The sequence below is a fragment of the Lichenostomus cassidix genome, chromosome 4, assembly GCF_008360975.1.
Source record: "Lichenostomus cassidix isolate B80296 chromosome 4, HeHo_3.0, whole genome shotgun sequence".
In the NCBI taxonomy this organism is placed as follows: domain Eukaryota; kingdom Metazoa; phylum Chordata; class Aves; order Passeriformes; family Meliphagidae; genus Lichenostomus; species Lichenostomus cassidix.
Genome location: NC_139484.1, coordinates 41,637,103 through 41,650,051, shown reverse-complemented (window position 1 = coordinate 41,650,051; position 12,949 = coordinate 41,637,103).

The following is a 12,949-nucleotide window of genomic DNA, read 5'->3' as shown; positions in this document are numbered from 1 at the left end:
ATGAGTTTTTTCTCTAGTCTTTGTTCACCTGCAAAGTGACAACGTTGCCAGTTACCATACAAGTACCTGGGCCAGTTTCTGTATCAGTTAATTTGGAGATGGTACAAAGTCAACAACAGGACTGTTGTTGGGACTGCAGGCTGAGTGTATAATGCTGTGTAATATGCTCCTGCATTCCCTTAAATAATATGTAAAGTTGTAGGAAATGTAGAATTGGTTTGAAACTCAAAAGTTTTTCTTTTCTAACTGCACACAGTTTCAGTGACTGAAGGATATTGAGTCTGAATTAATGAAAGGGTAAGAAAAAGTCTGTCTTAAAACCAGGCAGAAGTACATTTGCAGTTATTATATCATTCCTATTAGTCAAGGGCAGTTTGCAGTGAATTTCAGAGGGAATTCTTGTGGAATGGGATGTTTAAATTGTAGAAGAATGGCAGCAGTTCTCTGCAAGTTTCTTCCAGATAACATGATTGCTTTAAGAGTGCTATTTAAAGGATATTGAAGCTTTGCAGAAACTTAAGGAAGTTTAATGGTAACTTCAATGGGGTCAGGAGTTTCTACTCCATGCTTTAACTTTTATAACAGCTATTCAGTTTAACAGTGATTGTGATGAAACTAATGACAGACCAGAATTCTAACTGTGTAAGTTACTTACATTAATATTGCTCTTTTCTCCTTCTGAGGAAAAATGATTAAGGTAGTAATTTTTAAATTAATGTATCTATGGAGTCACCACAGTTAACTCCAATGTTGCATGCTATAGATTTAAAATGTCTTGTTATTAAAAAAAAAATCCCTACACCAGTCTCTCGAAAGAGTCTCATGCATTGCATTGTAACCAAGTCTAAATACACATACTTTTATGGGATAATTTCAACAATAGGTACCATCTGCTTAATGTGTTCATAAAACCAAATATTAATTTCCTGGAAAATCAGTTGTAAACCAGAAAATATTGTTATTATTGCAATAATTTTTACATAAGATAAATGTCTCAGTGGCTCAGAAGGTTAAAGTTTAGAATAAGAGCTGGCATTTACTTTTCTCTGCAATTTGGCTAAAATTAAATTGCCTGATCATGAATCCAAGTCATATTTTATCTTTCATAAAAATAGAAAAGACCTGGAAACAATCTGTAGACCACCAGGATGTCTGAAAGTTATTTTCCAGTTATAAAAATAAACTAGCCTTGAATTTATTCACCATCTGTCAGTCTTTTCCTACCAGGGAGCTGAATTTTCAGACAGGTTACTTGCAGTGGTAAGGAACAGCTGTAGGAAGCAAGGATACCAAGATTGCTCTAATTATATTAAGACACAGAGCAGCTTTAGGAAATTTGAAAGAGTTCAGTTGCAGTGTCTGGGGAGAGATTTAACATTTTCGGGATTCTCAAGAATGCACACACTTCCTACCATGTCTGAACTTCCAAGGGTTCATTCAAATGGAATGGAAATGGGCAGAGTGATGTTCCCTTGCTGAATTGTCCTCTGCATCAGAATCTGTGTGCAGGGCTAGAATCAATATAGGTGAAGCAAGAGAAAGTGTTATTAAGGTAAAACTTGGTGACCAAAAGAATGTTACCTTGCCATCATAACCTTTTGGGACCTAGTGACTTTGACTCTTATTAGTGGTATGTTATTCTGTTGGAGAAAGAAAAGCAGAAGGTGATTTTTAGTCCATGAATGAAGTGATGATGACAGTTTGTAGCTGGCTGACCCATGTCATGTTTGTATGAAGAGGCTCAGATTTATCAGGGCATTCTCTGACTCCCTTCAGGACACATGCGTAACAAGATTAAAGTCACCTCTACTGCAGAGAGAGATGTTGCGGCGGCTACTTCTGAAGTCATAACCAGAAGTGCTTTAAATGCCACAGGAAAGTTTTTTCCGTGGGGAGAAGGGCTGTTTTGAGCTACACAGGAGATGAATTTGGGCTTCTGGAAGTCGACTCAGGCGAGAGAACGAGATGAGGTCTCTTCAGCTTTATTGGGGGTTACATAGGGGATAGGAGAGTTTGGAGAGACATCTGAAGAGCCCAGAACAAAGGCTCTGCAACAGGCTATAAGGATACATAACTAGGCGGGTTTACAAGTTTTCAGAACAAATAGAAAAGTGAATACAAGTAATTTACAGTCTAAATTTACCAATGTCTAACTCTGAGATATGCATGCGTCGAGTGGTTGGGGAGAGATAACGGGTCATACTATCTGTAATACTTTTCTGGGAGGTTGCTGGGATAATCCATCTCTTCTTCACTTTCTTCTGGCACTTCTCCCATTTCATCCCAATCCTCCACATTCTCAAGGGCACTGAGTTCTATCTCAGCTGCTTGGACCGTAACAAGATGTAATCAACCTATTTGTATTCTAAGGTTTTTGTTTTCTACTATAATTACTGCTAAGATATGTCAGCACTCAATAAACATAGGAGTAACTGCGTTTGAAAATGCCCGAATCTTATTTTGACTGACTGAGGTTCTTACTGTCAGGGAGAAATGGTTCAAAAGTGGTTTGTCCTCTCAAGAGCAAAACAAGCTAAGAGAAAGTTGAAAGGCACAACAGAAGCACCTCTGTCTAAATCCTATAATGGATTTGACCTCAACATAATAACAAATTAATGAATGAAGGGACTTTCAGACCAAAACTGTATGACCTTGAAGTGTAAGAATGGCAGGTTAGATCTCCTTGGAAACCATTAGAAGTGTAAATGGAAAGCCTATTCCTGTATCGTGCACTCTGTAACAAACTGAAAAAAATTGCTTTACAGGATGAATGAAGTGCAAGAATAGTTAAGGAATTATTTGAACAGTATTTCCAGCTTGAAGATAAATGATTTCTGTATATGTCTTTCATCTTAGTTCTTTTATTTGAACAAAAGCAGCTTAAAATTACCATGACATGAAAACTGCTGACAGACTTCACATATCTCTACTCCGGAATATGCAAAGAAAAAAAGGAGGCATGAAGTATGAAGCCGTGCTGTCTGTCAGACTTACAGAAAGACTGGGCTGTGCTGCAGATTTATGAAACAATGCAAATAACTTCCTTACAATAAAATTGGAAGTGTATGTCATTTTTCTCTAAAACTTTGTGCATATACTCTTTTCCAAAGCCTTGCAGCACAAGGCTGTCAGTTCCACAGCTTCAGGTACTGCACAGATGAAAATATGTATGAGGAAAGGCTAGATGGTTGGCAAATAATATATTCTCCTAGAGTTTATTTGTGCTAGTGTTACTCATGGTTCTGCTATGCAAGATATCCTGCTCACAGCAGAGGACTCTTGTGAGTATTGGGGCAGAAAGGCTGAAGAACTGAATGCATGACATTTTATAAAAATCCAAGGAGACAAGTCATTATTAGTACATTAGAACTACATGTCTTTTCTTTAGTCCCCTTGGTATCGCTGCTTGGCATGGAAATTCTGACCCTATTAACAGTGGCTGAGTCTGAGGTTTATTTCTAGAAGCTTTTAAAAAACAGCTGGGGAGTACCTTTCACTTTTAGTCATATACTGTGGCTTCTTTTTCATGTCTTGAAGTTGAAAAAATCCCAGGGCTCTCCCTGGCCTTATGTGACTTTCATATGAAAACATCTCTGTTCCTAGCCTTATCAACTTTCTGTGGTAGATAGAAATGGCCAAGTGGTATTTATATCCCACTTCTTCTTAAACTTACCTTTTTCAATTCACAACTTTACACGCTTTGCTGGAAAATTAAAATTGTATCCTTAGGCTTCATATTGTATGCAGTATTTCATCACAAGTATGGTGCCACCACTAGCTTATTTCTGAGTCTTCAGGTGTGTTTTTATTGTGAAAGTCTTTGGGGCAAGATTACCTGAATTTCTGAGCATTTCACTACTGAAGTCAACCTTAAAATATTCTGTGCTAATCTTTGCTACTTCTGTTAAGGGTTTCCTGCAAGAAAGATATAAATGGCTGTGTTACAACAGGACCTTTCTTCCTGGAGTCTTACAATTCAGGTTTATCCTTTTAGCTGCTCTTAAATCTCATCCATAGTTGTGTCTCCTGTATAATATATTATTTTTAATGTTTATAGAAAAAAACAAGTTAGATGTTCATGTCTTGTGGTTAGCATGGCTGTCAGGTTTCTGAGTTTTCTCAGTAGCAATTCTAGTTCCCTTCCTTTGCAGTGCTGCTTCTAAACTCTTATGCATGACCAGAATACTTGACATACAAGTCTTTCTTGAAGTATTAAAAAAAAAAAAAAAAATCTCTTTTTGGTAGAAGTCCAAAAACCTTGCTGCAGGAAAAAGTAGTCTCAAAATATTATCAGCTGACTTGTCCTAATCCTAGCAGTTTGAGTAACCCTTAGCTTTATCATTTGATTGTATGAAGCTTAACTATTAATAATTCATAAGTTTTCTTGGATATGCTTTTAGAAACATCATAAATGGGAACTTTTCTTGATAAGAAAGAAATAAGTAGAACACTGTGATCTCAAAGGAGCAAAGAATTCCTGGAGCCAGCTCACTGGGAAGCAGCTGAGCAGTAGCCAAGATTAATTTGGTCTTTAGATCTTGGTACTCTGAATTTCCCTACCACTCAAGATTACTTTGGTGATATTTATTATCTTTTTCACACCTATAGCAACTTCAGATGACATTTTCAGAGTGGTAAAAGAAATAAACTTCACTAATTTGTGCTATAAGTTATGGGAAGCCAAGTGAAGTTTTTCAGGAAACAAACTTTCTTTGTTAAAACTGTGCAGATTGAACATTGAATTGTTAATTTTTTTCTCAATCAAAGAATGGGGAAAACCTATGAATTTCACTTCAGTTTTGCCAAAATGAGACATATCTACTTTGGTTTCAGAATTCAGCTTAATTTAAAATAATATACATTTACTTTTTTATAGCACAATGCGTAATATAATCCAATATCTTTGTTTCAATTTTTACAAACGTTTCAAAGTGCTTTGTTTTAATTTATGGAATCAATAGAAAACTCCCCAAAATAATTATTCACACAGATCAAGTTATTTAGACTCAATGCAAACGTTCAGCAGTATGTGCTTTTATTGAAAACAAAATTTCTGTGTAACAAAAACAAAGGTACTGTATAAGGAACGTTGCTGACTTTGATTGGGTTTTTGTTCTCACTTCACACAAGGAAATGGATGGAAAGGTCAGTTCATGTACAGAAATCTCTATGACATTTCTGGCAAGATCAAAAGACCAGTGACTTGAAGCCTTTCCCTAGATTACGAATACATGGATGACAGTGACAAATGTTGTATTAATGCTATCTGCATTACAATGTATAATACAGCAGAGAAGTGGTACAATTTATGGGACTGACCTAAGAGAATCAAGATCAGACAATGATTAACATTTGGACTAGTAGCTTAAGACTTGGTTTCCTAAAATTGGATAGTTAAGTCCAGATTCTGGACTTTGGTCACTTTCAAATATGTAACTTGATTTTCTGGAACGCAGAAGATTAGTAGCTGTCATTTAAACCATGCTTTTTGAACTTAGGTTGGTACTGTAATTGCAATAGTTTATTATTGCTAATGGTTTAGTTTGATATTTCATTTGTACATGCTCTATGTGTATTTGTTTCAAAGTAAGTGTAATTTGCATAGTTACTGAAAAATAGTAAAGGAAGAGAATTTTGGTAGAACTGCTGAGATACTGACCATCTTAATATGAACCAGTAGCAGGATATCTGTAATGAAAATCCACAGAGAGACTGAAGTTACAGTTGGAAAAGTCCAGAGTGAAATGCTAAATCTGTGATATGGCTATCTAAAAATTATAAAATGAATAAGAGTGTCAAGAAAAAAAGAAAAAAGAAGAAAAAGGAAGAGACTGAACAGATTTTAAAAAATTGTCTTGAGTACCTTTGGTTTTTTTTTTGTATGATTTTCGTCTGATTAAAGCATCTCAAATCATTGCTAGTTAGACTTAGTAACCTGGCAATTAAATAAGATGAGAAATCACAGAATGAAGAAAGATTTGGAAAAAGTTAATGTCTCAAATTTCAAGAACACAAGTTTGTGCCATTCTACAGTTTGCATTTGGTATTTGCACTTTTCATCATTTGAGATCTTTCTGAAATATAACTATGCCACTATTACGCAAACATTTTTAGAGCTCATATTAATGTTAAACTCATACAGTTTATTCATTATTTTAGAGTTTCATGCCACTTTTTAACCTAGAGCTCTAATAATGGTTAGTAGCAGTAATGCAGAAGTCGTGTTTCAGTGACTTTTTCTAGCTTCTTCTACTTTGTTTTTCAGAATTTGAAACATTCTACAGTAATCGTTTTTACCTGTCCTCTGGAGAGCCTAGAGGAGTTGAACTGATAACTACCTCTTGCTTATTTGTAGATATCAAGAAGTAAATTAGTGAATAGGCTGGTATTGAACTATTATTCATAGCCAAAGGTTGGACTTGTTGATTTTGGAGATCTTTTCCAACCTTTATGATTCTATCTGTTGTGTATATACTCTGGCCAGTGGAGAACCTAGTTTCTCTGGTTGTTTCAAAAGAAAACCTGGCTGACAAAGAAACAGGAAGAAATAAAAGCAGAGGTAGCAGTGGTATCCACACAGTTTTGAGTATTTTAATCCTCACACTAAACCTATGGAATGAGGATAAAGTTCCGAAATGCAAGCAAGAGAAACTTGAATTCTTCTAAAGGATCAATCCTGTGGACAACTGACACACATATGGTATAAATTCTAGGGTGTTCCTTCTTTTTTCAGTTCAGACACCAAGCTCCAAGCCAACTGGCAATGGAGAATTGTTGGATAAGGCTTGGTTATAAAACTGTTCCTCAGTCAGATAAAAGTAATGCAGATTTCTTTAATGTTCTGAATAGATAACTTGTTGGATCATTTATGACAACTTTTTATGACAACTAATTTATGACAACTTTTGATCTGGCAGACTTTATTGCAGATTTTTCTTCTACCAGCTCCTTAAAAAAATTATTTCCTGCATCTTTCTTCCACTTTGGTTACATAGGCCTTCAGCCAACCTCCAGGTGACGTAAAATTGAATGATTTTATAATCTACAGTTGAATCTCACCCCAGCAGCCTTTCTGATTTGACACTGACACTCCTACATCTCAGAGGTAATAATTTTGATGGAAAATACCATAAAATTGAAGATGGAAACTAAGGCTAGAGTTTAATCCACCTTAGTCCTAGATTTATTCTGAGCTGAGCCAGATAGGGTATGATGACTCATTTGTACCAAGTACAATTTTATATACGTTGTCAAAAAGTACTTCCATCAGCAAATTGTGTAGTAGTAAACTCCATATAATGAGACATTTTGGAAGATTCAGCTTCACGGCTAGCCTATAATAATATTTATTTGTTTTGTGGATTTAATGGTTCACTCTGAACTGTGGGCAAAATTCTTTCTGTAGAGTACTTTATTACTCACTCAGTGCTGAGGTCTTTGTTGAGTGTGTTGAGAAGCCTAGCTGTGATGGGAGAACTCATGAAAGAGTGTTATGCTCCTGCAAACAACAGAGTTGTTCAGTCAGAGAAGATTGGCCATCTAAGCCTTTAAAATGCCTGCAATCTCCTGACTTCCTGGGACAAGTCTGTCATTACTTCATGGCTTTAGGACAGTGGTCTAAATCATGGGTATCATAAAGTTTTTACTGAGCTTGTTTTAACAAGACATTAGAAGTTAAGTACTTGTTTTATTGCTCTAGTTACACTCTGTTGGATCCTGGCCTACTAAAAGTAACAACCTGACAGCTGCTTTTTTCAGAGGAAGAAATAGTTAAATTTCTTGTTTTTTTTTTTCTTTTACCATTGTTTTTTTCTTTGGCATCCCTACTTAGACATTTGGCCTAAGATCAAGAAATTTATGTGGAAGATATTGTTCAAACTGGGCCTTTCATAAGAATGGCTTAAGGAGGAAATATGGTCTTGGCTTGCAGCTTGCACTGAGTATGATAGTTACAACGTGAAGGAGTGATTCACTGATGCCACTCATTGATTGCAATCTCCACATAACTTCTTTCTGCTCAGAAACAGTTTAAAATTTGTCAAAGTCAGTATCCCTTATTTGTCTTTCTCTTGACATTCACTGTTAAACTTCCATAAGGAACTGATACTGCCATCTGAAGATGTTACTTTTCCTGTCTTTCTTTCCTTTTTAATATATTTAATATTGCTGAGATGGGGCAGGAAGTCTTCTGTTGGAAGCTGTGATTTAGACGTGCAGTTTGAAAAAAGAAATCAACATCCTGAGTTGAACAGGAAGACAATGAGCAATTATTGAGACACTGCAGGAAATTTAATTAAAAATAGGATTTTTATGAGCAGTGTTAGTGCTTGCTGCCTCAGCTAACCTGACAATAAAGGCTTTCCAAGTGACAGTGACATCTGGCACAGGATCACATATAGGAATTATGCAAAGGTAATGAAAAGCACTTAATTAGCATTGCAAATAGTATTCCAGCATTTAGGAGATGTCTGCAAATTTGCATGCAGATACGTAATTATGTAATTTGCAGCTGTTGTGTTTGTTCCATAAGACCTTGCCACTTTACTAGTAGAATATGTAAATCAGGAATTAATCCTTTTTAGCACCTACTTTCTCAGTAGTCCATAAATCTGTGGCAAATTATAGGAATTTGTGGACTTTCTCATCTTGGCTCAAAATTCTGTGGAAAACAGAGCTATATCCCTGGGCTTACTTAACTCTAAAGGTCTTTCAAGAGGTTTGTAAAATGCAGCTCCTTCATTATCAGTTTTTGATCCCCATTCATGTCTGATACCTTAGTTTGCAAGGTCACGCTGCAAATCTCTTTTGATATATTCCCTTCCAGTTTTAAAGATAATCACGTTAATATTTATTCTCATTAGTATATTTCTGATATGGCTAATTACCTTATGTTACATATAAACAGAGAAGACTGGGAGGGAAGGATATCTGACCAAACAAGAGTGCTATATAGGTAGCTCATTAAGTTCAAGGTGAAGCTGGGCAACTCAGATGCCTAAAAAGCAAAACTGGACCAAATTATTAGCTAATAATTTCTTAATACATGATTTCTCAGTGTAACTTCTTATAAGTCCCTACTATATAAGATTTCTTTGCCTGGATAAGCTTGAACAACTTTCACTTAGGTACCAACAGAAAAAGACATGAAAAAATGTTTATCCAAACCACCTTTCTTGACCTACATTTAAATACTAACCTCTATTGTGTTGCTACATAGGTATTTTTGCAGCACATTTCTTGTATTTAGCTCTGGGGAGGTTAGCAGACCTACAGTTGATTAACAAATGGTAGTTCTGGGTACAAAGTTTGAACATACTGAAGTAATGTACAGAGAAGTTGTTATTTGTTTTTACTTTTTAACATGTTTTCCCTTGTGTTTGTGAAAGTGCTTTTAGTATAATCATGCTGTTGCCCCTTCCATGTAATTGAAGATTCCCCTTATGCCTGAGTTCTGTGAAGAAAAAAGCTTATAGCAGCAAGGGAGTTCAGAGTAGGTTAGGTGATAAAGCAACTTAGAAAACAGTGACTGTGCTCTCCCCCAGGAGAATTTCATTGTATCTAAGTTTAATTTGTGCTGGGGAATTGACTGGCTTGTGGGCTGCTGGTTCCTTTAACACTCTTCCATTCGGTGAAAGTGGTTTGCGGTAATGTAGCCTAAAGTGTATTTTTCTCTATTGACTATGTAATACTATTTCATTATTATTTCTTGTAATCTAAGTGACATGTGCAAAATGACAATCTGTTTATAGAATAATTATAATTAACAGTGAATATATCTGTAAGGGTTTTGTTGCTGTTTTTAATGACTATGAAAATGGGAATTGAAAATGAAATCTTTCTGCTGAGAATGACTGATCTACCTTATAGGCATTGTCAGCAATAGTTTTTATGGAGAGAGGGAAGTTGTAGTAACTGAAAGAATAAAATAATGAGCCTTCACAAATGCACTAGACAAAGACAGGAGCAACAGATGTTTCCTTTTCTTTAAACTGAGTGTGTGAGCACAAGGACAAATATTGTTCTCTGCTGACTGCTCCAGCAGAATGTTGCTGCTGCTAGCAGCTCTACTGAAAACAGGAAAAATGGAAACAAGGTCTTGCTTCACATTGCAGTAGCTACACCTGGTTTCCTACAGCTGATCTCTACTCTTTAGAGGAGAGTTAATTCAACAAAGGATTTGTTGGGGTCAGCAGTGCAGAAATTTTGGAGACTCAAATTCAGAGACAAAAATCCGCATGACTCAAGCGTGGTGCAGCTTAAATACTGTAGGTTGGCATCTAGCCAGACCATATGGACAAGGTGTCTTAGCTCCGTGTCTACTTTGCTTCTGGACACAGGCTTCCAAGGCAGCATGCTGTCCCACTGACCCCAGAGTTACTTGTTAGGTCTTCAATGATTTACACATCTCCAGATGAAGCTGCAACTCAGGCATTGTCACCTCTTCTGTCCTCCTCCACCCACTGTCCCTCCTTACCTGGCTGGAGGCCTACTGCCCTGTGTATGTATTCCATGTTCTGGGTCTTTAATAATTTGTTAAAGAACTTTCTCAAGGAGAAAGGTGTGGAACAATGCTCTGTCATGGAGAGGGAGGGGTTGTACAGAAGTGCTGGAGTTTGGGAATGCTTCAGACTACCCAGGCAGTGGCTGACTTTGTGTTTGCAGGGCTAGGGACAGAGGTCTCGTTCATCAGCCAGGGCTCCCTGCAGCTGCCAGATGCAAAGAAAAGGCCAAAACGACTCCCTGGTGAAATTGGGTGGCTGAGAGTCTTTCCCTCTTCTCATGTGAGGTACAAATCTTCCAACAGCAGATAGATGGTGATTAAGAATAATGGTGCTTCTGCTTTTGTTTTCTGGTCCTTTTAGCTACAGTACTAATAAGTACACTCACAGAGGACATTCTCTTGAATTAAAGGTCCGTGGCATTTTTTCTCCTAATTAAGCTGTGCATTTTTGAGATGCTCAGCACAATTCTTTCTTTTTAAAAGGTAAGGGAGTTACTAGTGGTTTTATCTGTTTTCTGAACTTATATACAGCTTGAAAAAGATTTTTCTGCAGATTATAACTGAATTATTTTTGTCATTGTCATGCCACGTATCAGTTCCAGGCCAAACCAATTAGAAACACATTAGCTTTTGTTAGCTGGACAAATCTGATGCAATAGAATGTAAGCCTGGAAACCCTGACTTTTGCAGGCAGCAGACTGTCTGGAGGACTTCGTGATAGAATGTCCTCTGGAATGCTGAAGCCAGGCAGGAGCTCACTCACAGCCTGTGACTGTGTGCTTACAATTCTTAGGGCTTATTTGGAAATTTCAGCTTGTCAAAGGCCTTTCCTGATGTAGGACCAAGACTCTATATCCCCCTGGATATTACTTTGCTATTATTAGTAAAGGAAATAGTCACTTTTTATTGAGCTGTTGAAAAGGAACTGTAGTTATATATGTTTTTGCAACAGCTGGCACAGTCCTGGTCTTGTCTGTCATCTCTAGATACTCTTGTTATATGAAACACTGAAATCACAGTATGTGAGCCAAAGAAATATTTTCCTTCCTTTCAGTCAGGAATAGATGGTGGAGAAACTCCACTATCAATTTAATTCATCAGCTTCACTGGCTGTATTTCAAATTTAATGGTTTTCAAATATATTTCTAATTTGCTGTTAAGAAACTTAAAATTCACAAATTCCTTGCCAAAGGCAGCATTCAATACAGACTAATCTGCACCTCAGGAAGGCATTCAATTTTTTTTTTTTGTCCATAACTGCACATAATTAGTGTGTCTGCAATAAGCATGTAATTTTTATTATCTGTGAAGAGTTTGGCAGGGGAAATACATCATTACCTGCACATCTAATAAAGTGCAGTGCTACAATTCATTTTCTGAGATGTCGTGTGTACTGAAGAAAAACATTGACTTTATCTCTCTCTTTGTTTTTTTATAGACATAGCAGAAGCCTAGCAGTCTGAAGCAGATGAAAAATAAGGATGGACAATATGTCAGAAAGACATTTACAGAAACAGTGAACAGTAATGAACAGCAAAATCCAGTCCCAAGATCCAGTGAATAACTGATTATTTCAAAGACTCTGGGAATGTCAGGCAAAAAAAAAAAGCACATTCTAGTCACTATCCAGCAACCTTGAATGGGGATCATTAAGTCGTTTTATATACATGTAAAATAACATAAAAATGGCAGACTACTGGGACATAAATAAACATACCATTGCTTTTTATTGTTGGCCTTTGGACCATACAAAGTACAATCTCTTAAATATACAACTTTACTATGGAATGGGTTTAATTATCTCACTAAATTATGGACATAACTGAAGAGAATCATTTTGAAGAAGTAGCTACAGACATAAACCAGCACTGAGAACTGCTCAGATTTGTGTATTTACTTGAAAAAGGAATCTTTGTATAAGGAATCTTTGTATAAGGAATAATAGTATGCTGGAAAAGGTTGTGTGAAGAGGGCAAGGATGAAGAGGAAAAAAGCTCCTTGAGGGGTTTTTTTCTGAAAGTAGCTATGAGAAGTACTAGACTTATAGTTAGAGAGTCCCTATCTGTGTGGGCATGATTCTTCAAAATACTTTGTTTTGAGGGACCAGCAAGCAAGTCCTCCCTTTCAGTGGCACTGAAGAGCCCCTACATGACGACTGTCAGCTGTGAGATGGCATCTGGAAGAGCTGGAGGGTGGATGTCCACACTGTGAATATGGCTACTCCTGCATTCCTTTCAATGTAGCATAGATCTGCACTTTGAATTTGAGCCACAGACATAATTTAAGTAGATAAATACAATTCAAATTGTTACATTCATACATACAAATTCTTATCTGAATGGAAAACAGGCATTTCTGGTGCTGTTCTTAGTTGGTTTTAATAATTTGTTCCTCACATTTGCACTGAATATGAAAAAGAGGAAAGAAAATGCTCTTAGAATAAGATGT